This window comes from Dermacentor albipictus, chromosome 8, assembly GCF_038994185.2.
Source record: "Dermacentor albipictus isolate Rhodes 1998 colony chromosome 8, USDA_Dalb.pri_finalv2, whole genome shotgun sequence".
Lineage (NCBI taxonomy): Eukaryota > Metazoa > Arthropoda > Arachnida > Ixodida > Ixodidae > Dermacentor > Dermacentor albipictus.
The window spans coordinates 56,849,839-56,876,498 of record NC_091828.1 but is presented as its reverse complement, the minus strand read 5'-3'; the positions used below and the strand labels follow the sequence as shown (position 1 = coordinate 56,876,498).

Below are 26,660 nucleotides of genomic sequence, written 5' to 3'. Positions count from 1 at the left end.
AAAGAAAACGATTGTACTTTAATTTGCAACCAGTGTTCTTCTTGGTATGAAGTCTGCACTACAGTTGTAATATGACGTCGTTTGTATAAGAAACCAGCATTTTATTGCGCGTTAAAAGGAGCTAGAAACAAACAGAAACAAACAGAATGACCGTACAACGTTTACGGATATGCAAGTGCGGCGGCATATTCTTGTGATTTGGCATCAGGTTTACTGTTAAATCACATGTTCTGCTGACTCAGCAGTGTAGGCCTCATATATTTGAGAATGCGACAGAATGCTTTTTTCTTGTATACATGTTGATTACGTTTTACCAGTTTTACCATTTGTTATAGGATTTAGTATTCTCGACGTGAACCCAAATAAGTGGGAAATATTCTTAAACCAGTTGGCGCCTGTCCGTGATTTTACTGAGCATTAGGGGGCAAGCGGTTGCACTGAGCATGTTGGCCGATGGACTTCGTGATTCCCACCGTAATGTGCCCCTTTTTCACGACGCTACTACGAAGGCTTATGGTTTGCACTCGTGGCACTCGCTGCCGTTGAACTGTCCTATGCACGCTGCGTAAGCCATGACGTAGGGAATGTACGTCTGGTCATGTACACCAGAGAAGAGGTGTGCCCAGGGTCCCTTGGCGTAGACGGCCACGTCCTCACCACCATGAGAAGCTAACTGCACGGGAAAAGCCGCTCTCTGCTGAAACCTAATGGCCGCTGCAGCGAAGGAAATTGCATCGCAGTTAGGTAAAACGCAGACAGTCACTTGAGCGTACGCTATAGAGGATGAAGGCGAAAGCCCGCCCGCTCACGAGGTACTCATTAGATTAATTTACAATTTCATTCTAATAAGTAGTTACCTCCTATTGTTTTCTTCCGCCAAACGTCGTGTGTTCGAGTGACTTAAGTAACTCTAGCCTAACTGAGTGGACCTTAATTCACGTATCCTTAATTGACACCAAAGGTAGTGGGTTCGACTCTCGACTTTCATGATGTCAATAGGAATCCAACTTACTGATATACGATATCTCCAAGTTGGATTCAACTCCTCCCAAAGGTCGAGTGTTTGAGGGCCTTAGTAACTCTACCTTATTTATATGCTCTAAATTAACTTTGCCTTAATTAACCCCACAGGTCGCGGGTTCGAATACAGCCAAAAGTCGGCGGTTCGATAGGATTCATTACCATCACCTTAATTAACACCAAAGGTCATAGGTTTCAGTGCCTTAATAACCATATGTTAATTAACCGTGCTTTAACTTTACCTCAGGTAATACCAGAGGTCATGGTGGCACTTCTTCGCTCCGCTTCACACCTTCTGATAAACGAATGGTTGGCATAATTCACCCAAATTAACACGAAACGTCGTGGCTTGCGCTCCCAACAAAGATGCTGGGTCTTAATTAAATTCGCCTTAATTAACACCAAAGGTCGTGGGTTCGATTCCCACCAAAGGCCCAGGGTTGAACTCCCTATGAATTTTGGTGCCATAACGTCAGCCGGTGTGACACCGGACATCACAGGTTTCGTCCAATGAGCTGTCTCACGCTTTCGCCTTCATAAATGATATTCGTTCAAATGAAAGAATATGAAATCATTGAGCGTTGAACTAAATTTTTTGTAAAAATAGGTGAGGGAAACATTTGCTACAGGTAAGGCGACTTACTTGTATTTCGTAATGTCCCATTGTCTAGTGGTCTATATCCTCCTGGTCCAACGCCGTAGGAAAGCACGGTGTAATTAACCGGGTTTTCGGTCTCTGTCTTTCCAGCAAAACCTTTTTTTCAAAGGGAAGAAAGATCACCATGTAGCTATTGTGAAAATAAGGCGTAGGTGAGCTTACAAAAGTCGGTTTCAGATTTCATGAAAAGATCAATTCTTGAAACCAGTGCCAAAAAAGTTAGACTACTGTTTCGGCAATGACATATTAGCATTGATTGACGTAAGAAATAATATGACTGTTAGAAGCAGTATATATCAATAAGGTCATGAAATAATCCATTTAGCGCAGACATAATTATGTAGTGGAATTGATGCCGGTCAATTCTGAAGAGAAGCCCACTTAGGTTGAACACACTAGCGCCATTTACGAGATAATAAAGGCATACTGCCAAAGTATTCATGAATCGTCATGTATTTAAAGTTATTTTGTAATTTTAAAAATTATGTAATAATATTTACGACCCAAGTTCCTGTAACTGACAGCGTTAGTCCTGTGTTTCTACAAATCTCAAAGTTCAATGGCTTCATTTATAAAACTGTAGTTGACATTGTAAGCAAAACATATCGGACCACTATTGATTGCAGTAAATGCTAATCTTCATGAAAATTTGGGCATAGCGGAGCCGCCCCATGCTGTCAATAAATATTGTAGTTGTCTTAAGTCGAATTTATTTTTATAGAGCTCCAGATAATACGCATAACAGTACGGGTTTTGAATGGTTAGTGTGATATACGAAATTTTCTTTCGTATTAGCCTAAATCAATGCCAAAGAGGTGATGTCATCGCTACTATATATTACTAGTGTGTCACCCACCTACTATGTTTATCTCTGTCTTTTTTATGTAGGGGCATAGTTCCAATTTCTATCATTGTTAGCGCACTCAAGTTCAAGACGCTGGGTGGCCTTTATATTAAGGCAACAAATTCTCTAAGATATCGGTAGGCTGCTTTTCGCGACGTTAGAGTAATGCTGATAAACACGCTTCATTTATTTATTCCTTGCAGTGTGTTTTCTATATTTATTTATTTATTTATTTATTTATTTATTTAAAGCACCTTACAGGCCCTATGGGGGCATTGTGTAAGGAGGGTTACAAAATCAAGGGAAAAAAATTGTAAACAGCCTTCTGAACTGTAATAGAAAAGGTACGCCTCAATGCAGGGCTCATCAACATTACTACCAAAAACATGAAAAAGGAACAACTGAAGTAATGAAAGGCCATAAAGGTACACTTAAGGAAATAACACGAGTAAAGCTTAACGTAGGGTACTAATACTAGAAAGTAAAATAGACGAAAAATGAACATATCAGGGAGTACAATTCTTGAAGGGATATTTAGGGAAACAGACGCAAAAAAGCAATAATATATACAGGGCATGCAAATGAACGTGACGCAGCATAATATAGCAATTCATAGGAGTGACATAGCAATGCATCAATAAAAAAACTCAAAAGAAGTTCGAAGCACATCGCCAAGTGTAACAAACAAGATAAAGTGATTTGTAAGTGCTATTATGAAAAATACTGGTGTAGGACATGAAATTTTTTATGATCTGACTCGGAAACAATGTGATCAGGCAGATTGTTCCGCATGCGAATGGCCGTAGGGAGCGCTGAAAAGTTAAAAGCATGTGTCGTACCGTACATGCGCGCAAAACTGAACTGGTTATTTAATCGGCGAGACGTGTTCGAGGTGATCTGGATATGTAGTATGGATTGTGTGGCATTATAATCATATTTGTGAAACTAGGATAACAGAGCGATATTACGGCGAAGGACTAATGGCTGTATGGAACGATCGAGATTTATTTGCGTTACGCTGAAGTGATGGCTATAATTACGTGAAATGAAACGGGCAGCTCGGTTTTGGACTGATTCAAGCATGTCGATTAAGTATGTAGGATGCGGGGACCAAATGGATGATGCATACTCGAGCTCTGGACGAACAAATGTCTGATAGGCCAATTTGCGGATGTAGGAAGGTGAATTACTCAGATTACGACGTAGGTAACCTAGTGTCCTTGAGCTATTGCGCAAACGGCTGCAATGTGGTCTATTCAGGAGAGGTTTTCGGTTAGGTGAACACCCAAATATTTATACGATACTGTACGTAACAATTCTTTATTATTGACGTTGTATAAAAAAATGTGAGTTGTCACGCTTACGACTAAAAGAAATTACCTGACATTTTGATGCATTTAAAGTCATTAACCCGGTGTTAGACCAATTATGAATTAGACTAAGGGTATTTTGAAGGACCAGGTGGTCGTCAGTACTGTTATCTGATCTGTAAATAACGCAGTCGTCCGCGAAAATACGTAAGTGAGAAGGAACATTAAGTGGCAAATCATTTACGTAAATTAGGAAGAGTAAAGGGCCCAAAACGCTGCCCTTAGGCACACCAGATGTAACGTAAGTAGGAGACGAAGCGATATTATTAACTACTATGAACTGTTGACAATCCGAAAAAAAATTACGAAGACATGTTAGAGTGAAGGAATCAATTCGAAGTGCAGTTAATTTTGCAATGAGGCGACAATGAGCTACACGATAAAATGCTTTGGAAAAGTCAAGGAAAATGCAATCGGCCTGGTGCTTATTGTTCATGTTAAGGTGCAGGTCAGTCATGAATTCGAGTAACTGCGTCTCACATGATAATCCTTTCCTGAAACCATGTTGATTGCGAAAGAAGAAATTATTGGACTCTAGGTGATTATAAATATGAGAAGCCATTATATGTTCGAACAACTTGCAGCAAATGCAGGTCAATGAAATTCTGACGCTACGCAGCCTCTCTTTGTGTTATAGTAAACATTCCACATTTATGATGTTTAATGCCCTCTGGCTGTTTTACTAGTCTTTGGAACATGAACTGCCTGCTCTTTAATGTAGAAAGCTGTTGCGACAATTTTACACTTTATGTCCACAATCATTTAGTAGTTCTGCGTCATTGTGCCATGCAGTCCCGCAGAATATGAGAAAGGGTAGATTACCCCACTGTTATTGCTGAATTACAGAAGGGTGTTCTGGTTACACGTGCATTCGTTTTCAGAGTCCAAATTATGTTTTCAAGCATGCACATCAGAGAAATTTCTGTCGTTTGGAAACCTTCCAATTCGTTATTGGCTTGGATGTGGTAAAAGGTCATCCAAGCACTTACTCAAGAGTAACTAATCCAATCAAGGATCCGCGAGCCTACTTTGTCGTCAAGTCTTCCAGAAATCTGAATTTCCATGGCAGTCGCTTAGCAGCTTAGCTCTTTCTGCACATCGATATTTGCATTGTAGCTGGAGCCACATTTATTGGGGATGTAGTCGTCAAGTGCTGTGCCAAGGAGGCCATTTCCCGTTCGGGTTGGTGGTTGTTTGTCTATTAGATCATGTCTGCGATGGTGAACTGGTGGTTTAGTATTAAAGTGGCAGAATTGGTGACAATGGAACACAGGTCTGCACGAGGACGGCTGAGGAGAAGCTGGCGTTTCGAGACTGTAAAATTAGCGTTGGCGGACGCCGGAAAATGTTCATTCCAGACCGAGCGGAGAGGCAATAGTCAGTCAGTGAACGTACGGTATGCTTACAAACGACAAGCTAAAGCAGAAGAAATTCTTAGAAACGTTGCTATATACCCAAGATATTGGTTCCTCGTGGTGGGTGGCCTGCAATGTTTAAGGTGTGAGAATGATCTGCCGTAACGACGATAAGCGTTTCATTTTCAGGAAGCATTTGTGATACCCCCCCCCAACCACTTCTTCAAACTCCACGGTCTCCTGCAGAGCGAGCTGGGCGAGGTTAACGTGATGAGCATGGTCGATGCGTCCACCTGCAAAGAAACGGGAGTTAGAAACTCACGCAACAAGCTAACAATAACCGCTCAACAAAGCAGTGTCCAATATGGGCGCTTTGAAATACTATCTTATGTCTACCTTTTGCGTTTTTGTATCATTGTATATGGTTTGGTAATCTTATGTTGGTTTTGTTCAGTATTTGTTAAGGCTTTAAAGTTTAGGACGGAACATTGCGTCGCCGCTAGCTCAACAAGACTGCCAAAAGCAGTTAACTTACACAACCAGTTCAGCGCATTTGCAAGTCTAGGCATTCACTGCATGCAAAGATAAACACGCAATTGCGCAATTCTTGATGTGCAGTGTGTGGTAGAAGAACCCCAGTGAGCAAGCTGATTTTATTATATTCAGCTGCGAGTCCCAGGTGTTCTGCGCGATCAAAGTGAGCACGAGACGCAGCAACCCGAACACCTTGAATGCAACGATGCGAAATCACCACCCGCAGCTGCAGCTGCCAATAACACAGCTCCAAATGGCGCCAAGAACAAACTCATAAGTTCGTGTAATATCGGGCAAAACCGGAGCGAGATTCCTTGTTTAATTACGACGCGTAATATAACATTTTATGGGGCTGCTTACGTGCATACACGATTTTATGATACTTCAGGATGTATTCGCTTTCTGCAGTTTCTTTATGAATGATTTATTGGTCAAACTAGTCGCTAGTCTTACACCGGGCAATAATAATTTGTTTGATTATGATTCTTCACTGTTGTGGTGCCCTTGACGTGCATATATCATTTTACAATACTTTAGAATTGTTTTAATGTTTAAGATTTATTTTCTCCGCATATTTTTTTAAAGAGACAACCTGTTCCTTTGAAAAGTGCGTCGGCCAGTGCCGAAGTCAGTGCATTGCGCAACAAAATGTCATACATCATCATCAATGCAGTGCAATTGGCATTACATATAAAGTCACACAGCTATACGCCTCTGAACGCCATCTGTACTGTCTCTTCCAATAAAACAGGCACCTATAAGCTATGTAGACATCTATGGACTAACTCTCCAGCTACTGACAATACGGTGTATTCTAAGAGATGAAGCAAGCCTTGTTTATGTCCATTATCACTTATTTCCAATAAAATGTGATGTCCTTCGACTTACGCAAGTGTTCACGCTACGTGCCTCTGTATACAAGATGTACTTTTCTCTGCCGCTTTAAAATAAGTGCGGCTACATTCCTATATCCCCTATTTTCAACAGAATACAATAAAAGAGCATGTCCCTTATTTTTCTAAACAAGTGCTTTTCATGTCCGTTCTGCCACATCAGACGTTGGCCATTCCGCCCATTACACGTAGGCGTCTTCGGAAAACACATTGGATCCGGTCTGTCTTGACGCGCTTGCAAATAATGATGTTCCTTGCAATCTAACCCGCGAATTCTCCCAGTGTGCTCAACTGCAGCACAGCCATCGTAGCGTGGTATCTGCCGCATTGTTATCGACATATCGATAGTTCTACTCATTGAGGTTGGTGGTACCTTATACCACCGAAATTTCTGCACTAGTGACGCCAATCAGGATCCTGCAGTTCTTCAGTATCTTCGATCGAATTTTACCATTATTGCTGTTGTTGTTGCAAACGCGAAATAATAAATCATAAATGGATGTAAAGAAAAGCAACTGCTTCCTCAGTATTCGATGATAGGCCTCTTTTGCTTACATTGTTAATGTTTGACGCAAACTTGACTCTCTAACTCAGTTTTTACCCCTCAGACATCTCTGTCGAGTGTTCCAGATTACAACTTCTGCGTTTTTCAGTTTTCAAGTTATCCGAACATAACATTTTGTTTGAGCCACTTCCCGTCGCTCCTTCTTTATTAAAATTTATTTACCTTTTTCTTAATTATACTTCCCTCTAAATTGAATGAACCATTTAATGTGTCAGCTTTGCTAGGGTAACTCATGCACTTTCTGCGGCTAAGTATGTTTGTATGTATAAAAGCACTAGGAGAGTGAGCACGTAAGAGCAATGGATGTAATATAATGATGTGGTTCTGTGTGTCACTTGTAACACGCTTGAGCAGCAAAACGCCGCTTGAGTGGAAAGCAATGACACCAAGCCTTGCTCGGGATAATTCAAAAATGGACTTTGGCGAGAGCATTGGCACCTATAAATCAGTGTAATTGATACGGACATCGGGTACTCCCTGGCGGTCCCTGCGGGGGAGACGCCCACTGCGCGCTGACGTGCGTCCTGCAGGACTTTTATTAAAGTTTTTCCACATCTATGGGGATTGGCAAGCAACCAGGGGCGTAATCAGGGAGGAGGAAGCTTATGGGGCTTCATCCCCCCTCCCCCGAAATATGCTCTTGATGTCATGCACCGCCGATCCAAACAACCCGCGGCGCCTGAAATTCTGTGTTTTCTTTAGAATGCTTTTTTTTGCGCTCGAACAGACATTTCGGCACGAACATTGCGAACTCGGGCTCGATTTCGCGGCGACGCCCATACACCGGGAGTCAAATAACGCAAGAAGCCTCATCCAAGCGCAAAGTTTCGAGAGCGTTCTTCAAGAGCGTTTGGGCGGGCTCATCGCGGCACCTAACGGAGGCCGCGGAATCTACGGGGCGCATGGATTTCAATTCCGAAACTTTATGGGCATAAAGTTCTCATCAACTTTAGATGCGAAAGGTACATTGACATTTCCAGGATTTAGATTTTCAATTCCAGAGCATTGTGGGTTTAATATTGTTTTAAACATTTGACGCCAAAGGTGCATTGAGTTTTCTAACGTCGTCCATCGCACCATGCAACGAGACAAGCGAAATGAACACACTAGCAGACAAGTTGACAAAGCACGTAGCGAAGTCCAGTGAGACGAAGCGCTTTAGTGGTTCATTTGTGCCGTCATGCCACAGAAAAAAAGATACAAGATTTTTTTTCACCTGCGCCAAAGCAACCACGGCAAGACATTAAAGTCAGCAGATGTAACTACGTTGGTATTTGTTTTTCCTAGTTTGATTTTTACTTGGGAACCTCTATTGAGCCTGTTCAATTTTTTTGTCCTGTCTACACGCGGGCTGCCAGAGCCAGCTTGCGTTTTTCTCGTGTTGCCCAAACACTTGGGTGTGCATGCGGTGCACTTGAGTGTTCCTTCGTTTTTCTCTGGACGAGGGGATTTTCGCCTGGCGGAGTTGTGAACGTTTTCTGGCTAACAGACGAGAAAAAGAAACAATGGTCATTGGCTGCCGTGACTGTGAGGCTTGGACGGATCGCAACGTGTTCCCTTGAGTGCAACCTCTCCGGAAAATCTTGTCTCGTCGGTGTAGGATACTGAGCAGTGCGCGCATGGTAATCTGCGGACCAAGCGGTTCGTGTTTTCATCAGTATTCCTTCGGTAGTCCCATTAGGTTCCCATAGTAGGCGTTCGATTGTGACCAACATGCTTTCCTTTGAGATTTTTCTTTTTTTCTTCATTTTGGCGGCTCCGCCCCACAAAATAAAAAAAAAAGCCAGATGCGTCACAGTGAATTGTCGCATGGGGAAAGTTCGATTCTTTTACTTTTTGTTTTGCGGAAAGTAATAAGTGACGGGACGCTTCAGTTACTGGATACCCTTAATATATTATTGTGGTAGCAATTGCATGGACACTTCATGCAGGCGCATTACTGCCGTCGGCCGCATGTTCCAAATAAAGTACATGGGTGATCGCGACCGCGCGCCGCATGCTTTATGTGTGTATGAAGTCGTATGGGGACGAGGGTGGCATGGGTGTGCCGACGATTGTGACTGAGTCTTCTGTGCGCAAGGAAGAAAAGAGGGGAGTAGATGTGCACGCGATACATTAGCGGGAGTAGATAGAGGGGGTGAGCTTTAGGATTCTGTGACCTGTGAATCTTTGATTGCGGAACATGTTTGTTTGCCTTGTTTGATGCAATATATACAGTTACTTTTTCTTAGGTACGTAGGCTTATTGGAGACGTATATGTTATTTAAATATCTTGTTGCCAGCTATTGTGTATACACGGAGTGAGCTTTGTCACCAGTGACACTTTTTTGCCCTTTATTTGTATATTCCATTGTATTTCCGCATTTCTAATTTATGGCGGGGATTCAAATGAAAGTAAGCCTACACGCCTCGTGCAATAATGGTTCGGTTTATTTTGGGCGAGGCATGCACCGTAGCACACATAAATCTCTCATTTACGAAAATGACACGCAGGTCTGAGGATAAAAGTTCCTTAATGCTCTCATACACTGGGTTGAACATGGTTGCGTGACGTAATGGACACTCCAAGAGTTGAACAGCGTGGTGTCGTGAGGTTTGTGCTATTTCGACCAGGGACGTGTCATGGTACCGCTAATGGGAGCCTGACACACGATGGCAAAGCTCACAGTGGAAACATTCAAATTCACCACCCCCAAAGAAAGCAATGGCTGTCATTTCTGCTGGAAAGGTGTTGAATTTTTTTTCGATCGTCAAGGGGTATTACTGATCAGTTTTGTTGAATATGGAGAGACTATCAATCGTTTCCGATAGTGTGAAACGTCAGGCCGGCTGCGTGTCTCAATGAATAACAAAGGACGTGGAAAATACACGAATAGGGTCATCTTGCTCCACGACAATGCCTGTACCCCGGTCGCAGATGTGGTTAACACTAAGCTGGCAAACTTGAAGTTGGAAACGCTGGAACATCCGCCATACAGCCCTGGCCTGTCGCCTTGCGAGTTCATTTTCGGGCAAAAAAATAAACAGCTCAAGGGAAGCAGGTTCGTGTCGGACGATCACGTGAAAGAGTCCATTACCTACTCTTTGAAGCAGTAACCCATGGAGCTTTACGAGACGGGAATCGCGTGACTCGTTAGTGGGCAAATGTCTAAATGCTGATGGAGACTGATTCCAAATAAAGCATGCCATTTGTCGTATATTCACATTGGCTCACTTTCAATTGACTCGCCGTCGTATATTTTGCAGAACTCCTGCCTTCTATATGGCGTCTCTGTTGCGACTATAATGTCATTGCGATTACTCACAATACACGACCAGTGATAGCTGCTTCGGCGCAATACATTGCAACAAAGGCAGCGTCATTGAGATATTTCCCTGGCCTTTGTGTAGGTTGTTAGGAATGGCCGTACGGGGTGGCAACGTGCCAGCTTTCAGCCCGCTGCACGTGTTCCAAGCCCACCAGGCGGGGCGCCCTTCAGAGAACTGCGGATGACCGGCAGCCACGTGGCGCGCGGTCAGCTCAGGAATGCGGTACTCGGCAGCGCCACCGGGGACGGAGCAGAGTTCCACGAAGCCCTCTGACGTCGGCTCCGGACACTTGAACGTGTGAGCCTTTGTGTGTGTGGGCCGTCCTGCGGGGGGCGGCTAGATTACAATGACTGGACGAACGTTTCCGTCCACGGGGACTTCGAACGGTGACGTCGAACGATGACGTCGAACTATGACGTAGAGCGGAGAGCTTATAAGCAGCGTTTGCCGGCTGCTAGAGTGTGCTCGTCGTCGGGAGCTGAGTGCTCGTTGTCATGCTCGAAATGTAGTAGTGAGCTGTGTGCTCGTAAACTGTTTGCTGTATGTTAGTCTTGCGGGCTCCATATGGGAGTCGCACTAGACGGCCGATGTATCTTGCTTAAGATGCTTGATATGTAAATAAATCATGTTCACCGAGATCCTCTCTACGACCTTCGACTCCTTCAAATGGTGGCAGCGGCGAGACAGTCAGACTACTCCCACATCTGGTTGACAGCGGTGGGATCGTCCGACGAATCTAATAAGGTATAAAAATGTTAATAAGGTTCTTATACCTGTTGTCAAACGAGGTAGGGTTTCAATGAAAGAGCTCGTTAGCATAGCAGTAACCTAAACAATGGCTATGGGAGTCATTTAGCAGGACGTTCTAACAAGCGTCCCTGCACTCGCATATTTGAAAAAAAAAGCGAAATTCATAGGGAAAAGAAAAGGTAACAGGTAAAGGGAAATAACAGAGGCTTATTTCATTAGGAAGGAAGGAGATAAGTGTGCAAGCGCCCCTCTCCTACTTTGTCGGAAAAAGAAGTAGCTTTTTTGCATGAACAGTTATGATGTTGCTGATTTGCAGATGTGTTTACGACTGGTGTACGCATGCATATGCTGAGAAAGGTATAAAATGGCGGGAGGATTTCAAATAACCTTTCCGTTGGCAGTCAGCGCTTGTCTGTAGTATTTGTTACTCGTGTCCTTGTTTTATTGGCGCTGTTCAAGCTCAGTTCTTAATATGAACCAACTAGCCCTAATCAAGACCTTACTAATGATATCTTCATTACATTTTAAGTACACAAAGGCATGCAACTATTGATATTATGTAATTTGGGCGCAATTTTTGGATATACGAGTATATTCTTTTTTGAGAAAGTACATATTTTACTTGTCTTCACAGTGCGTAGCGTTCAAGAGTTCGTTTGCAGCATCTTTGGCAATGACAGTGCAGTTATTCATCTGTTTGATCCCTCGACAAATTCTATGAGGCGGTCGCCTAGCTGCAACGAGACCCTCCCCCCCTCCCACCTCCCCCCCCCGATCGAAATTCCTGGCTACGCTACTGCAAACAACATAAAAATAAGCTTTCTTCTGGGCACTTGTTGATATTCCTCGGGGCAGAGCGCGCAAATAGTGGCTCTGTGGGAAATCACAACCTCGCGATTTCTGTTCGCTCTCAAAAAATCACAATGTATTCTTTCCGTTACTTTTTGTAAACAAGTGCGGACATGACAATATAAGTGCCAACTGACAAAATGTTTGTTCCTTATAATTAGTCTTCCATAACACGTTACGTTTTATACTAACGAATGCGCAAAAAACCCTTTGGTGAAAATTGGACATTCTCCACCAAATATGAACAAACATGACCTCCCGACAGCCAATCGATCGCGGCCATGCAAACGGCATGCCTGGAAAGATTATAGCCAAATGTCTCAAGGAACCATGCACATTTTCTTCCAGGAAATGTACAGAATAAGCTAGCGAGAAAAGAAGCACACCCTCGGCTGCACCTGGTTCCTATACATAATCTCCGGCAGCATTCTCGAAAAAATAAAAGAAGGTGCTTTACTTCCAATCGTAACTGAAAATATGTATTTTATGCACGATCCGTTGAAGGCACTATGCATGACAGCTCGATGAAATACATCCTCCAGAACAAGTTTTATTTGGTGAGATGGTCCATAGCGTGCCGTGCCAAGAGTCAGGAGTGCGCTCTACTCAGCGGGCAGTCCTCACCTCTACGCTAGCAGCCATTCGTACTGCTTCAAGACTGAAGCCTTGACAGTGTTTAGTGTTGTCCAGAGACTTGTCTGCAATTGTGTAGAAGACAACGTGAAATTTCAAGTCGCAAATTGATCCTTTGTTTTATGGTGTCAATTTCTTTAGTTGCGTTCTTGATGAAAACAGGTGGTCATGCATCATATTTTCATGTACGAGTTTGTGCTGCTGTGGTTGAGGACGTTGGGAGTGAAAGATGAGGTTCAAGTGTGTCGAAGTAGATGGTGTTAGCCTGGCCACTGAGCCTATTGTAACATTGTAACTACATATATCGTAAATACATATATTTTGTTCCCGTAACATTCTGGTGGACGTGCGGGATAATCTTGCCACAAGCCAGCCCTGGATCTTCGCAGCGAGCGTCACATCGGTTCCGCTGTTATGGCAACTGACGCTACCTGCGCCACTGACGCCGCCTCCGCCGCTCAGACACCGCCGGAAGTTGTGCTAATCCAGCCACGTTAACCGAGAATCTTCATCGGCACTGGCAAAGTCGACGTCGAAGACTGGCTGGCGTCATATGAGTGCGTCGATAAGCAAACAAGTGGGATGCTTCACTTTTGCTGGCCAACGTGATCTTTTACTTGGGAGGAACTGCGAAGGTATGGTTCGAGACACATGAAGCCGACATTATAAGCTGGGACTACTGCAAGGAAAAGCTACGCGATCTTTTCGAAAGACCTGTGGGACGTCAAAAGGAGGCCAAGCAGGAGCTAGCGTGTCGTGCCCAGACATCAACCGAATCGTGCGTCGCGAATATTGAAGACCTTTTGGCTCTCTGCCGTAAAGCGGACGTGGACACACTGGAGGACAATAAGTATGGACACATCTTGAAGAGCATGACGGACGATGCATTCGACCTCCTGCTTTGCAGGAACTGCTCATCGGTTGAGTCCATCATTAAGGAATGCCAGAATTTTGAGCAAGCGAAGAGCTAATGCATCGTACAACGCTTCGACCGACTTCCGAATACGGCTGCCACTTCCTCCTGCAACGAACCTCCCGCACCACATACCGATCCTCCGGAGTGATATGCAGCTACAACGCCAAGCTTGACACAGGTCATCCATCGCGAGCTTGAGGCTATGGCTCTAAGATCTCACTGTCCCCAGATGTATGGCAACATGAGCATCTCGATCGTTTAAGCTGTTGTCCGCCAAGAACTTGAACACAAGGACATCCAGTTTGCCGTCCGCCCACGTTCCAGCCCTACCGCTCCTGTCATTGCCTCTGCTGCACCTCGACAGTTGTTCCGGAATCAATATCGAAACCTCTGTGAGCGGCAAACACCGGGTGACAGGCAGATCTGCTTTGCTTGCTCCCGGGTCGGTCACAGTTCACATATCCCGCCACTTCTCTAGTAGCCGCTGGTACTCCTTGCCTCGACCATATGCTGATCGCCGCGTCGACCGATACCCTCGGAGTCTCTCGCCCCTCTCCGAACCATACCATGCCGACATTCCCTCTCGAGAAAACACCACTACCCGCTCGCCCTCGCGGCAACGTCGTCAGTCCCATTCGCCTACATCTCGACGTCCCTCGTCCCTGTTCTATGCGAGCCGTTTCTCAGGGAAATAAGCAATGCAGACCCCGGAGGTGAGGCTGCATTGGCGACTCGGACTGCAAATCCTTTGATGGCCCCTGTAGCTCGACCGAACCTTGTTGAAATTTTCGTTGATGTTGTACTCGTTCAAGCCCTTATAGATACTGCTGCTCGTGTCAGTTAGGCGATCATATCTTCGTAGCCGTCTCCATAAATTCCTGACACCTGGCGAGTCACCTGCCTTTCGAGTAGCTAATGGCAGTACAACAGCCGTGATGGGAATATGCACCACCCGTGTTACCATTGCCGGCCGTCCAGTGTTAGTCCTGTTCACTCTACTGGACAAGGGTCCCCACGAAGTTATTCTTGGAATTGGCTTTCTGACTGCCCATTCAGCACTTATTGACTGTGCAACCGACACCCTTCACCTGGAACTGCCCCATTACTCCACCGACCCGACCGACGACGACAAGTCCCGACTTCGGTCTACTGAATTTGCTCGACTGCAAACTGATGCTGCAATTTACGTCCTCATGTCGCCTTCTCCACCGCTTCGAAATGGTCCTTACGTGGTGTCCTCACTTTGCGGCGTCCTCCTGGCACGTCAAATAGCACTACCAAACTCAATTGTAACTCTGGTCAACAATCGAGCGTGGCTTCCTGTCCTGAACTTTGGCTCGTGTCTGCAAGTGCTTCCTGAGGGTGGATCTCGCGCTCTGCTCTCCCCTTTGTAAAACATTGCAGTAGCTGCTCTTGCAACCGAACCATGATTGGACACTCCTGCAGCTTCTGCCTCTCCTACTTCACGCAATGACAAGTTACGCGAATGATAGCTACTGATCTACGACCTCGGCCCGTATTTTGAAAAGTTCGCCTTCCGCGAAACTATCCCGTTGGCAACTCCTGCACTAACGGCGCGGGCTGATCGGCGGTTTTAGCAAAACCGTAAAATAAACAGCGCCACCTAGTAGTTCCGGCCTACATCATTTTAACGTCACGGTGTACATGGGTGCTCTCGACATATATTGAATAAACGAACACGTCTCTTGGCACCTTTTGGCGCTCGGTTGGTGGTGGAGTGTAGTAGAGATAAGATAGATAGTAGTTTATAGTAGCCTTTTTGCGGGCGTCTTACACGTGTTGTTTCGCGGCGATATTTGTTGATTCATTTAAAGTAGAACATTTCCCACTTCCTTATTCAATTTATTTTTGCCAAAACCAGCCGTACCCAACCGTATCCAGTGCGGAGAACCTGTACTGTGGCCACTACACTCGAAAACGACACACCGGAGCCGCTCTGCACTTGCACGGGGCGCTCTCTCATGTGATGTAAAGCAGTCCAAGGCGCGTGTTGGTAGTGCACGGTGACGTTACGGGTAATGGATGGATGGATGGATGGATGCGAAACTTTAATAAGGTCCTGAGGTACGCGACTCAGCGCGCTGCGGGCCGCTCCCACGTTGGGACAGCCAGGCCTTGCCCGACCGCCGCATCGTGGGCCCTCTGGACAGCCCATAGTTGCACCCCGGCATCAGGACTCTTGATAGCGGGTAAGCACTCGCTTGATTTATTGAACGTGACTATCGCGGTGGCGATACTACCGCGGAAGGCGAACGTTTCAGTATACGGCCTCTGCTTACCCCGACGCACTTCGCCCTGATATCCTATGAACACATGATTGATTTTGGCAATCGCCCACTAGGTCGAACCCGTGTCGTCACACATCCCATCCACACTGTTGACGTCCCTCCTATACACCGGAGGCTCTGCCGTGTGTCTGCGGCTGATCGCCCGGTGATCCCAACAAACGTGGACAAAATGCTCTACAACGATACTATCGAGCCTTCCTGCAGTCCGTGGGCGTCACCTGTCGTTTTGGTTAAAAATAAGGACAGTACTTGGATATTTTGTATCGATTACCGTCCCCTCAATAAGATTACCAAAAAGAACGTGTATCCGCTTCCGCGCATTAATGACGTGCTGGACTGCTTACAAGGTGCCAGTTATTTATGGTCGATAGATTTGCACTCTGGATACTGGAAAATCACAGTGGGTGAACGAAATCGCGAAACGACCGCCTTCATCACCCCAGATGACCTCTACTAACTTAAAGTGATGCCTTTCAGACTGTGTAATGCCCCTGCTACCTTCGAGCACATGACTGACTCTCTTCTGTGCGGATTCAAATAGACTACATGATTCTGCTACCTTGATGACGTCAATGTTTTTTCGCCGACGTTTGAGAGCCACCTCCACCGACTCTCAGCTATCCTTGCTGTTTTTCGACGACCTTACCTACAACACACTTCTGCAAAATGCCATTTCGGTCACCGCCAAATACGAGTATTTGGCCACTTTGTTGACGCTGCTGGCGTCCAGCCTGATCCTGAAAAAGTTCGTGCCGTTAGGGAGTTCCCACTTCCGCGTTCTTCTACCGATGTTCGACGTTTCCTAGGGCTGTGTTCCTATATTGGGCAATTTATCGAGAACTTTGCCGAAATCGCTCATCCTATCACAGACCTCCTCAAGAAGGACGCCACTATTCGTTGGGGTCCCGACCAGGCTTCAGCATTTTCAACGCTTATCAGTTACCTTATCAATCCACGCGTGTTGGGTCATTTTGATCTGCGTGCCTACACAGAAGTTTGCTCTAATGCAAGCAGCCATGGCATTGGCGCTATGTTCTCCCAACGACAGCGGGGCACCCATGGTGTGATAGCGTATGCTAGCCGTCTTCTTTCACCACCAGAGCGCGACTACTCCATAACAGAACTTGAATGCTTGGCTCTTGTGTAGCTTATTGGTATGATCCGACCTAGCCTGTTCGGTCGACATTTCACCATCGTGACAGATCAGTATGCCTTACGTTTGCTGCCCTCACTCAGAGACCCGACAGGTCGTCTTGGCCGCTGGGCTTTACGCCTGCATGAGAACAGCGTGTACTACAAATCTGGGCGGCTACGTAAGGACGTTGACTGCCTCTCCCGCTATCCTGTCGAGCCATCCGATGGCACCAAAACCGATACAGATACCTGCGCTTTGTCGATCTCCGACTTCTCACGCATCACCGACGAGCAGCGTCATGACCCATATTCGCGATCCATCATCGAACGCCTTACCTAGGAACAACAGGACGTTTCCCTCCGTATGTTTGTTCTCCAGGACGGGACCTTATACCGGCGCAATGTGCTTCCACATGGTGCTGAACTGCTTCTCGTCGTTCTCCAGCATCTGCGCTCCACACTTCTCTCGCAGTTACATGATGTGCCCATCGCTGGTCATATGGGTGTCTCCGGTACGTACGACCATGTGCGCAGGCAATTTTTCTGGCCTGGGCTATATCGCTCTCTTCTAAGCTAAGTGGCTGCTTGCGAACTTTACCAAAGCCGCAAGAAGCCTCCATTGTCTCCCGCTGGGCACCTGCATCCCATAGATATCCCCACAGAGCGATATTTCCGCGTCGGCCTGGACCTTCTAGGTTCATTTCCAACTTCATCCTTGGGCAACAAGTGCGTGGCCGTCGCGACGGACTATACCACGCGTTGTACCATAACGCGGACCCTCCCTACGAGCTGCGCAACTGATGTGGCTGACTTTATTTTCCACGAGATGATCCTACAGCATGGTTCCACATGTCAGCCACTTGCTGATACAGGCCGCTGTTTTCTTTCTGAACTTGTCAATGAGCTTCTTCGCGTTTGATCAACGTCTCACAATTTCATGACGGCTTACCAACCCCAGACCCATGGACTTCTCAACCGTACACTCACAGACATGCTCTCCATGTGCGTGTCTGATGATCACCGGGATGGGGACTGCACCTTACCCTTCGTGATGTTTGCATAAAACTCGTCGCGTTACGATATTACTGGTTATTCGCCACTCTATCTAATATATGGCGGTGACCCCCTGCTGCCTCTTGACTCGCTGCTCCCTTCCGATGCCAACACTACCACGTTCTATGTTCACGATGCCATTGTTCGCGCAGCCACAGCACGTCGCATTGGCCGTGGCCGTCTTACGGCGTCTCAGACTATCAAAAAGCACCGTTACGACAGCCATCGTCGGGATGCTCAATTCAGCTCTATGTCACTTGTCCTGCTTTGGTTGCCCTCCCATCTCGTCGACCTTTGCGAAAAACTGCTGCCGCGATACGTCGGGCCATACCGAGTTCTTCACCAAGTCACCAACCTCACATATCAGATATCAACTGTGAATTCGACGTCCGTCTTCTACTCCACCAGAACTGATATCATGCACGTTTCGCGACTAAAGGATAGAGAAAGAAGAAGACTAAGAGCGGACACTCCGAGAAATCTGGCCTCAGCAACTGCGTCACGGCTACGTAACGAACTAGTGCTCTCACCAAACGCCAGAGGACGCAGGCGCAAAAAATGAAAATGTTGTAATGAATTCTGCTCAATCGTATTACACAATAATAGTTATACGCCCAAATTTGGCGTGTTTCTTATACATAAAAACTGCATTTATCCAAAACCCCTTCCGTGCTTTTTGTTCTTCATTCGTGCTGCCATCAACACCAATCACCATTCGTCCACCGAGAAGAAATCAACGATTCGTGTACCAGCGGCGTTCCAGCTGGAAGGTTTCGTGAACGTCGGCTGCGGCGGTGTTTTCGTGTGTGAGACAGGTGAGTCACGTTTTCAACCGAAGCTTTGAGTAACTGACTTGTGAGGGCGACGAGGTTCGCCAAAAAAGACCAGCTTGCGGCTCTATATGAGGCGGCTAGACGCGAACAATGCGAAAAGCATGCCGCCTCATGAAAGGCGTAGCGGGAGGGCTGTGCCATGTGCTTTCTTGCTACCCCCGCCGAGAACGGAATAATCTTTGTTGGTTGCGTTCTGTGAAAGTGATCAAACAACGCGAAGCTGCCCTTAACTTGGACCGGTTCATGGCTGTGCACTGCAAACGACTCGCAGCTTGTCAGACGCCATCGACACGCTGCGTCTCGGTTTGCAAGGGTAAACCGTTCTTGCCCAGCGCTGTTTGCGATAACCACGGTATCGCCGCTCCATTGAAATAGCTCGTGTTGGCGGACTAAAAACGATCTGCTGGACAACGCTTAAGGTCGATATTAGGAATTGAACCATTTCAGGAAAATTCCGGTTTCGAGAAAATTTAATTCCTAACCCACGTTTACATGATCGCGTGACGGTTGACGGTCCTTTCGTTGGCCCGTTCTAGAGGCCGACGAACGCTGGAAAGAACATAAAAGGCGCCATGCCGATTCAGACCGAAAACGGCGTTCCGGGGACGGGCACTACCTAAATAAAAAAAATCAGGACGTTAGGCACGCTGTAGCCAAGCTTTGCTTGCTCTTTTCCTATTTAGAGTATGGGCTCCTGAATATTTTAATAATGTTGCTTGCAAACAATGGCATGTGACATAAACAGCGAGCGTAGCTTATTGCGTTTTGTATTGCAGCGAGGTGTGTATCTACGGCGCACGAACGGACGGTGGTGTATACGTCCGTGCGGTTCGTTTATACAGAAAAGTAACGGTGGGGAAAAGTCCCCAATGACTACTGCATGTACTTATTGCGGCGGCCGTGTTGGGACGCACTGCGCGTTCTAGTAACTTTCGGTTCCTTACCATTTTTTTCGTGGCGGAATACATTGCACAACATATTGTCGCGTAGGCAAGGCATGGCGCGTATTTGAACATAGGCCTCGTATTTGGACGTTTCGAATGTATCTTTACTACGCTTATGTGAACTGCTATTTTGCCTACCAATGTACCCCTTATACTGAGTACGTACAGGGGTGTGCAAAAGTTCACAGGCCGCGATGGCATGGGATTACATAGGATGGCGGCCCGGGAACTTTTAAACACCCCTGTATGGTGTCTTAGCATTTATCCTTGTAAGTCCGAGTTTTATGGGTCAGATGTCAGAATGTGTCGGTGGTTTTATATTGTGCATCGCTTCGCTATTCATTCAAAGCGGTTTCCTGGTTCAGTTGTGATGCGTACATATGTTTTTGGTAATTAACGAAGCGTGCACTTATTGACATTTTCAGACCGTGCTAATGCCATGCCGTCTGGCGGTCCAAGCTACGGCAGCTACTGCTGTGTGTCGTGGTGCTTTAACAACGGCAGAACCTAGAAGAAGCCTACCTTGCCTTGGAATAAAGACATTGCGGAAACTCTGTCTCTTTGATACATATGACCGCTTGCACCAAGCCATAGTGAATTATGATTACCTCTATCTCCATCTGTTATAATTTAATCGAAATAAAAATTGCATCCCGACCTCAATTCACACCAAATATTGAACTCGACAAAATAGGGAATTGCTAAAGCAAAATGACAAATAAAAGCGTTGCCATTTGGGTGACGAAAAGTGGTCTGAAATGACAAGCTTCCGCTGCAGCCTATAACGTCAGTTTCGCGCCAGCGAAACCGAAACAAGAAGTGCAGGCCAGTTACTCTCACCAACCGCCAGGCGCGCTAGGGTCGATAGGGCCACTGGGGGTGTATGGTAGTGTCCACTCTTAACTTTTTTTTTCTTTCTCTATGACTAAAGCCCTATAAGTCGCAGACTGATTTCACACCCTAAGAAGCAACGAGACGATGCTTCTGCCACCGGGGGTTAATGTCCGCTACGAGTTTCTGCCGGTTTTGACTCAAGGACGTTTGCAGGGAGAAAGGAGTTTGAAGTGGCTCGAAGACCGATAGATTGTGTTACCCTGGCCACTGAGCTACAACCTTGTAACCCTATGTATTGTAAATACATATATTTTCTCCCCGTAACAGTATATAGAATGTCCAGAATATACGACGGGTGTAGTTTTTCTAATATTTGTTTATCAGTCTTACTAGCCGAAGTTTCAGGAATTTATCGTGTAGATGCAAGCAAAAGCAGAGTGATACTAACAATTTTAGGATAAATATTAAGTGGAAGCAATTGCTTATACCCACCTTCCGCGAGCAAAACAAAGCCTGCTGGGTTCTTCGAAAGTATTTGCACTACAACCTTTACCATGTCGCCAAGACCTGGCGTTGATTTGTTGTAATATTCACGAAGTATACAGAACGGCATGTAGTCACTGTCGAATAGACCTGCAATTATTGTTTGGGATGAACAATCACTAGTCACCAGGTAGAGTTATTACCATGCTATGAAATATGCAAATGACACTTGAAGGCACTTATCAGCAGACGCTTCACCTGCTGGTAAATTAAATGCAGAATCTTCGGAAATAAGGAGATTTATTTCACCACAACATTGGAGAAAATGGCCAGGACAAACATCCACATATAAAATAGTAACAATATTTGGCTCATTTTCTTCAAGACAGTCACAAATCCTTACAAAATGGCGTAACCTTATGACCTTTCATAACGGACACTATAACAAGAGCAAATCAAACAAGGCAAAAAACAAAACACGAAGGCCATTTCTATAGCTTGAGTTTTAGCTTGAAAAATATAAGCCTTCCCAGTGAAAGATAATAAACCAACGTAAGTTAAGCACTGGACTCGCGTATACCGAAATATGACAGCACAGTTGCGCAATACAAGCTCTAGATTACCGGTCAGTAAATGACCGGTGTTCCTTTCTTACATAAAGATTCTGAATCTTTTATGAGATATTTTACCTTTGTTGAGTCAGTGGCTCAACAAAGCCACAGACTCAACAAAGAGCACGTCGAGCCACAGAATTAGCCAGGGAAATACTTATACGGATCCTTGGCAAATAAGTTCTCATGTACGCATTGATTTCTTTATGTGTAAATATTCAGAGACAGTAGGTTTTGCAATATGTAAAATGCTGAAATATAACCTATATTTGGTATATAATGATTTGATCATGTTTTGTATATTTCTTGGTTTTCCGCACAGGATTCTATGCTTAAAAAATTCTGGCAGAATACATCTCAGTACGTCTGTCGACCATACAATGAGCTTTGAAAGATTGCAGTGAAAAAACGAAAAACGGCACTGCTCAAACGCGAGCGCGACGTATACAAGGCATGTAGTGCAGCCGGGCTCCTTTTTCGAGCTTCCTTCTGGACACATTTTGCCATCTAGCGGCGGCGCCGGGCGATATCTATGTGCTCGCGCGTCTGAATATATATTGACAAACTATTATCTGCACATATAGTGCCTTTTCCGCAGGAGATTGCTCTAGAGGAACGAGATGGCGCTTTGGGCGGCACCTAAGAGACGATTTGAAGATTGGTTGAAAGAAAAGTAGGAAAACGACAAACTAGGGAGGCGGCAATTAGGGTGGCAATAGGGGTTCAGAAAGTTTGCTTATGTGAATTTATCGCCGGTATTTCTTTGTTTTGTTTAACATAAGTGGTAAATTAGGCAATATAGTATGAGGTGCTTGGTGGCGCAACCCACGACCCCGATCCAACAGGGACACCCATAGCATCCATCCATCTCTCCGCACGTTGCTTCAAGCGGTCACGAATGCGAAACCGTTAGCACTTTTGCCCTGCTACTGCGCCAGCAGCGTGGCACTGTTGGCGCAGTATCTAGATATATAAATCTAGGGAGTCTCGGAGATGTATAAATCTGGGGAGAAATATATCTATGGAGTCCCTCATTGTTCTCCATTTATGGCGCAAATGAGGAACGGGAGAGGGAACACATTTGCAGTATCTGGCCGCAAAAATACCTAATTGCATAGTAAGGCGTGGAATGAATCTGTGTGACGAAGTTCGTGCTCCGCTCCTACACAAGCTACCTTGTATTGACGGTTTCGCAATGCACGCATTTCCTCGACGATAAAAATACTAACTTCAATCATGCGCCAACATTGTGCCTCTAACCTCCAAAGAAAGAAATTCAACCACGGAACGTTAGAAATACTGAGTACCAGTCGTCCAATGAGTACTCCCAAACATGTGTGAGGGATTGCACAGAAAGCACACGAATGTTCGAAGCTGAAAGTTTCGTGATGATTCACAGAGTAAGGGGGTGACTAGTAATAATACGTCGTTACTGCCTCCCCCTCACCCCTAGAAGATGTAACAAAGTTAAGAATACCTACGTTCTGAGCTCCTTGCCTCGCAAGACTGAATCTACCGCAACTGAGCCCACCCGCGACTCCTAAGACGGAAAATAAACAATTGGATAGTGGCCGCACCGAGGAACGTTAACTGAATCATAAACGTAACAAGCCGCTGCTTCAAAGTGGCTCGAAAAAAAAACAATGAAGATAAAAAAACACTTAACTTGATTCATTTAGAAATGTGAGGCATTGGACAGCTTGGAAAGCACTTGTAGCCCCGATTCTTGCACAAGTAGAGTATACACTGCTCACACTGTTTAGGCAAAGTGTAATGAGCGCCAAAAGCACGCACACCCTTGCACGTCCTTTAGGTTTGTGGCTATAGCTTCGTGTTGTCCACCCAATCACCGTTTACGGTATCCACGTCGTAACAATGGTTTCCTGAGCTGCACCGGCGTAACGCACCACGATTGTAAACACGGAGGCAACACATAACTAAGGCAAGCAATGGACGCGTCACCACGTTATCAAACCTAGCGGCAAAGGTAAGTTTGCCATGAAAAGGATTTTCAACACGAGTTTCGTTGCAACCAGAACAGGATAATTTTAATATTTTAGCATTCTTAGGGCTTTTCACGCACTTCCTTAGAGATAACTATTTTTGTACGTCTATAACAATTTTGCCGCCTATACATGGTCACTGGGTGTGGCATGGTCGAATGCGCAGGGCATGGGGCTTCTGTGCTAAGAGAAAAAGGCTCACGTGTATAAATGCGTTTAGCATCGACTTATTATAGTGGCACAACCCATTGTCACCGTCGAAACAAGTTATGTGTGAGGCGTGTACTGCGGCGGTAACGATTTTTGGCGCATCCCTGGTAAGAACACTTGGCGCCATCTAGCGCCCCCACCACCGGGAATCTGGCACTGAGAAACACGTCATACCGAAACCGGGTTTGTGTCTCACGCTTCTTTTTGGTCACGCAGCGCCATTTATTGACACTGTCCAGAAGTCTGCGCGTGCTCTCTGGGACGACAAGCTTTGCGACGAGCCTTTTGTAACATGCCCAGTGACCCGCCGTGGTTGCTCAGTGGCTATGGTGTTAGGCTACTGAGCACGAGGTCGTGGGATCAAATCCCGGCCAAGGCGGCCGCATTTCGACGGGGGCGAAATGCGAAAACACCCGTCTACATAGATTTAGGCGCACGTTAAAGAACCCCAGGTGGTCGAAATTTCCGAAGCCCTCCACTACGGCGTGCTTCATAGTAAGAAAGTCGTTTTGGCAAGTAAAACCCCATAATTTAAAAACATGTCCAGTGACCGAAGTTGGCATTAAACAGGCTCATTGAAGATGAACACAGACCGAATGGCACATGCCCAGTGCCTCCAAATCGGCGTCAAAAAGTTTTTTCCAACCGTGACACCTACCCAGTCGCGCATCAACAGTGATCCACGCCGGCGTGAAAGAGGTTCGTTGAAGAGCAGTACATGTGTACACATCACACTGCCGCGTACTCAGTGACCCATTTTGATCAGATTGTTGGTTTCCACCCTGCTCCCTCAACACGCCGCGCGATGCCCTACCCGTTCGACGATGGACTACCCAGTGACCCACTGAAGACGTACTGCTGGGCTAGTTGGTTAGTCAGGATAGAATATCGCAGCGCATTTGGAAACAAAAACGTAACATAGAATGACATAGCGCTCGTGTATGTTTATTCTTTCCTGTTTCTATTTCCAAGTGCGCTGCCATATTCCACCAGTGACTCAGGCAGGCAGAAAAGCGGTTAAATACAAACATACATGGATACAAACCAACACAAATCGACAGATATTTAGCACCGAGTAAGTTCGTGAAGTGGCCTAAGAGTCCTACTTCATTATAAAAAGATCTAGTGTAGTTGATGATGTCACGCAAGCTGTTTATGTTGTATTGCGGAATGAGAATTGCTGAAGAAGTACAATTGCCTTCACAAGAGCCTTCTGTATACAATTGCATGTAGCCGGCTTAATTAGCCGTTTCAATCGCTTTCACCCGAGTAATAAGTTTACTGCTCACCACTCTCCCGGTCAAATCAACTTTCTCGACACGACGGTCTATAAAGAAAACGGAAAACATAGAATGATCCTTTACCGGAAGCCTGCGGATAGCCAGCCATATTGAGGCTACGACTGTTATCACCGACGACACCGCAAGCAAATAATTTTCGTCGGGCAAGCGAAACGAATAAGAAGAATCTGAAGTGAAAACAACCATAATGTCCACCACCTAAATGAAAATTTAAAACAACGCTAGCATAAAGAAACTACCCACAAGCTGCTCTTAACCGCGCTTATGACATCGAGTCAAGATTGGAGAGACAGTCTGAATTACCTAAGAAACAGCTTACACCAGAGTCTGACTGACCGCCAGCCTTGAAAACAAAATGTTCTAACGCCCTCCAAACATATACATCTTAGGAAAACACCCCCGAACGTCATCAAGTAACGAGTGCCTGAGAAAATCATTTCCGAATGTACCAAGGGTTACCTATGGCCGCAAAAGAAACTTTAAAGCCATGTTAGAGCGTGCAAAATAAATCCAACATCATTCTCCCGTAAAAAAGCTCGTTGTCCCAGGTGCAAAACCTGCAGGCACCTTCAAGCTGATATACACCGAGAATGATTATGCACAGGCAGTGAAAACTTGCTTTACTTGTACAAGTTAGGATGTCATTTAAATGTTTGAATGTTCCTTCTGGACGAAACTATATATGGGTGAAGTGGGACAATGGACAGAGCTAAATGCTTCTCAAAGCTGTTGACACGACTCACACGCAGTGACATTGCGACGGACGGAGTGGTTTAGACGGGGCAAGAAAAATCGTCGTTGAATTCGGTCATATGCCCGTGAGTGGCCAAGAAGCCCAGCGGTGGTAACGTCGTGCAGTTGCTGGAGTAGAGACTGTCGAACATAAAACGGAAAGACGGTCAGCAGCTCTAGCCCGTCCGGGTGCATATTGCGGCAGTACAGGGGTCCATAATGTAGCACGAAGGTATGAAGGGATGGGTCAGACGGATCACACAGCAGGCGTTCGATAAGCTGCCGTAAACGATTCATTGTGTCGTTGTTCAGAACGAATGACTTCCGAGGCGGTACGTGATAGAACGCATATTAGTGAGGCATCCACTAAAACGCCCGGTGCATCAACGAGATGACGAGACAGACAGTCGGCGTCCCTATGTAAATGACCCGACTTGTGGAGTGTGTGTTAGTTCCTGAAGCAGTAGAGCCAAGCGAACAAGGCGCATGGTGGGATCCTTGAGGTAAGAAAGCCAAC

The 26,660-nt window shown here is 45.7% G+C and overlaps 1 protein-coding gene and 1 pseudogene across 1 annotated transcript in view; both read right to left on the bottom strand.

The window, feature by feature from the left end:
• The window catches only part of LOC139049265 (uncharacterized), a 258,184-nt gene that overhangs the window by 100,476 nt on the left and 131,048 nt on the right, over positions 1-26,660 (bottom strand). The gene's annotated exons all lie outside the window — the stretch shown is intronic.
• Positions 512-21,359, bottom strand: LOC139048685 (alkaline phosphatase, tissue-nonspecific isozyme-like; annotated as a pseudogene).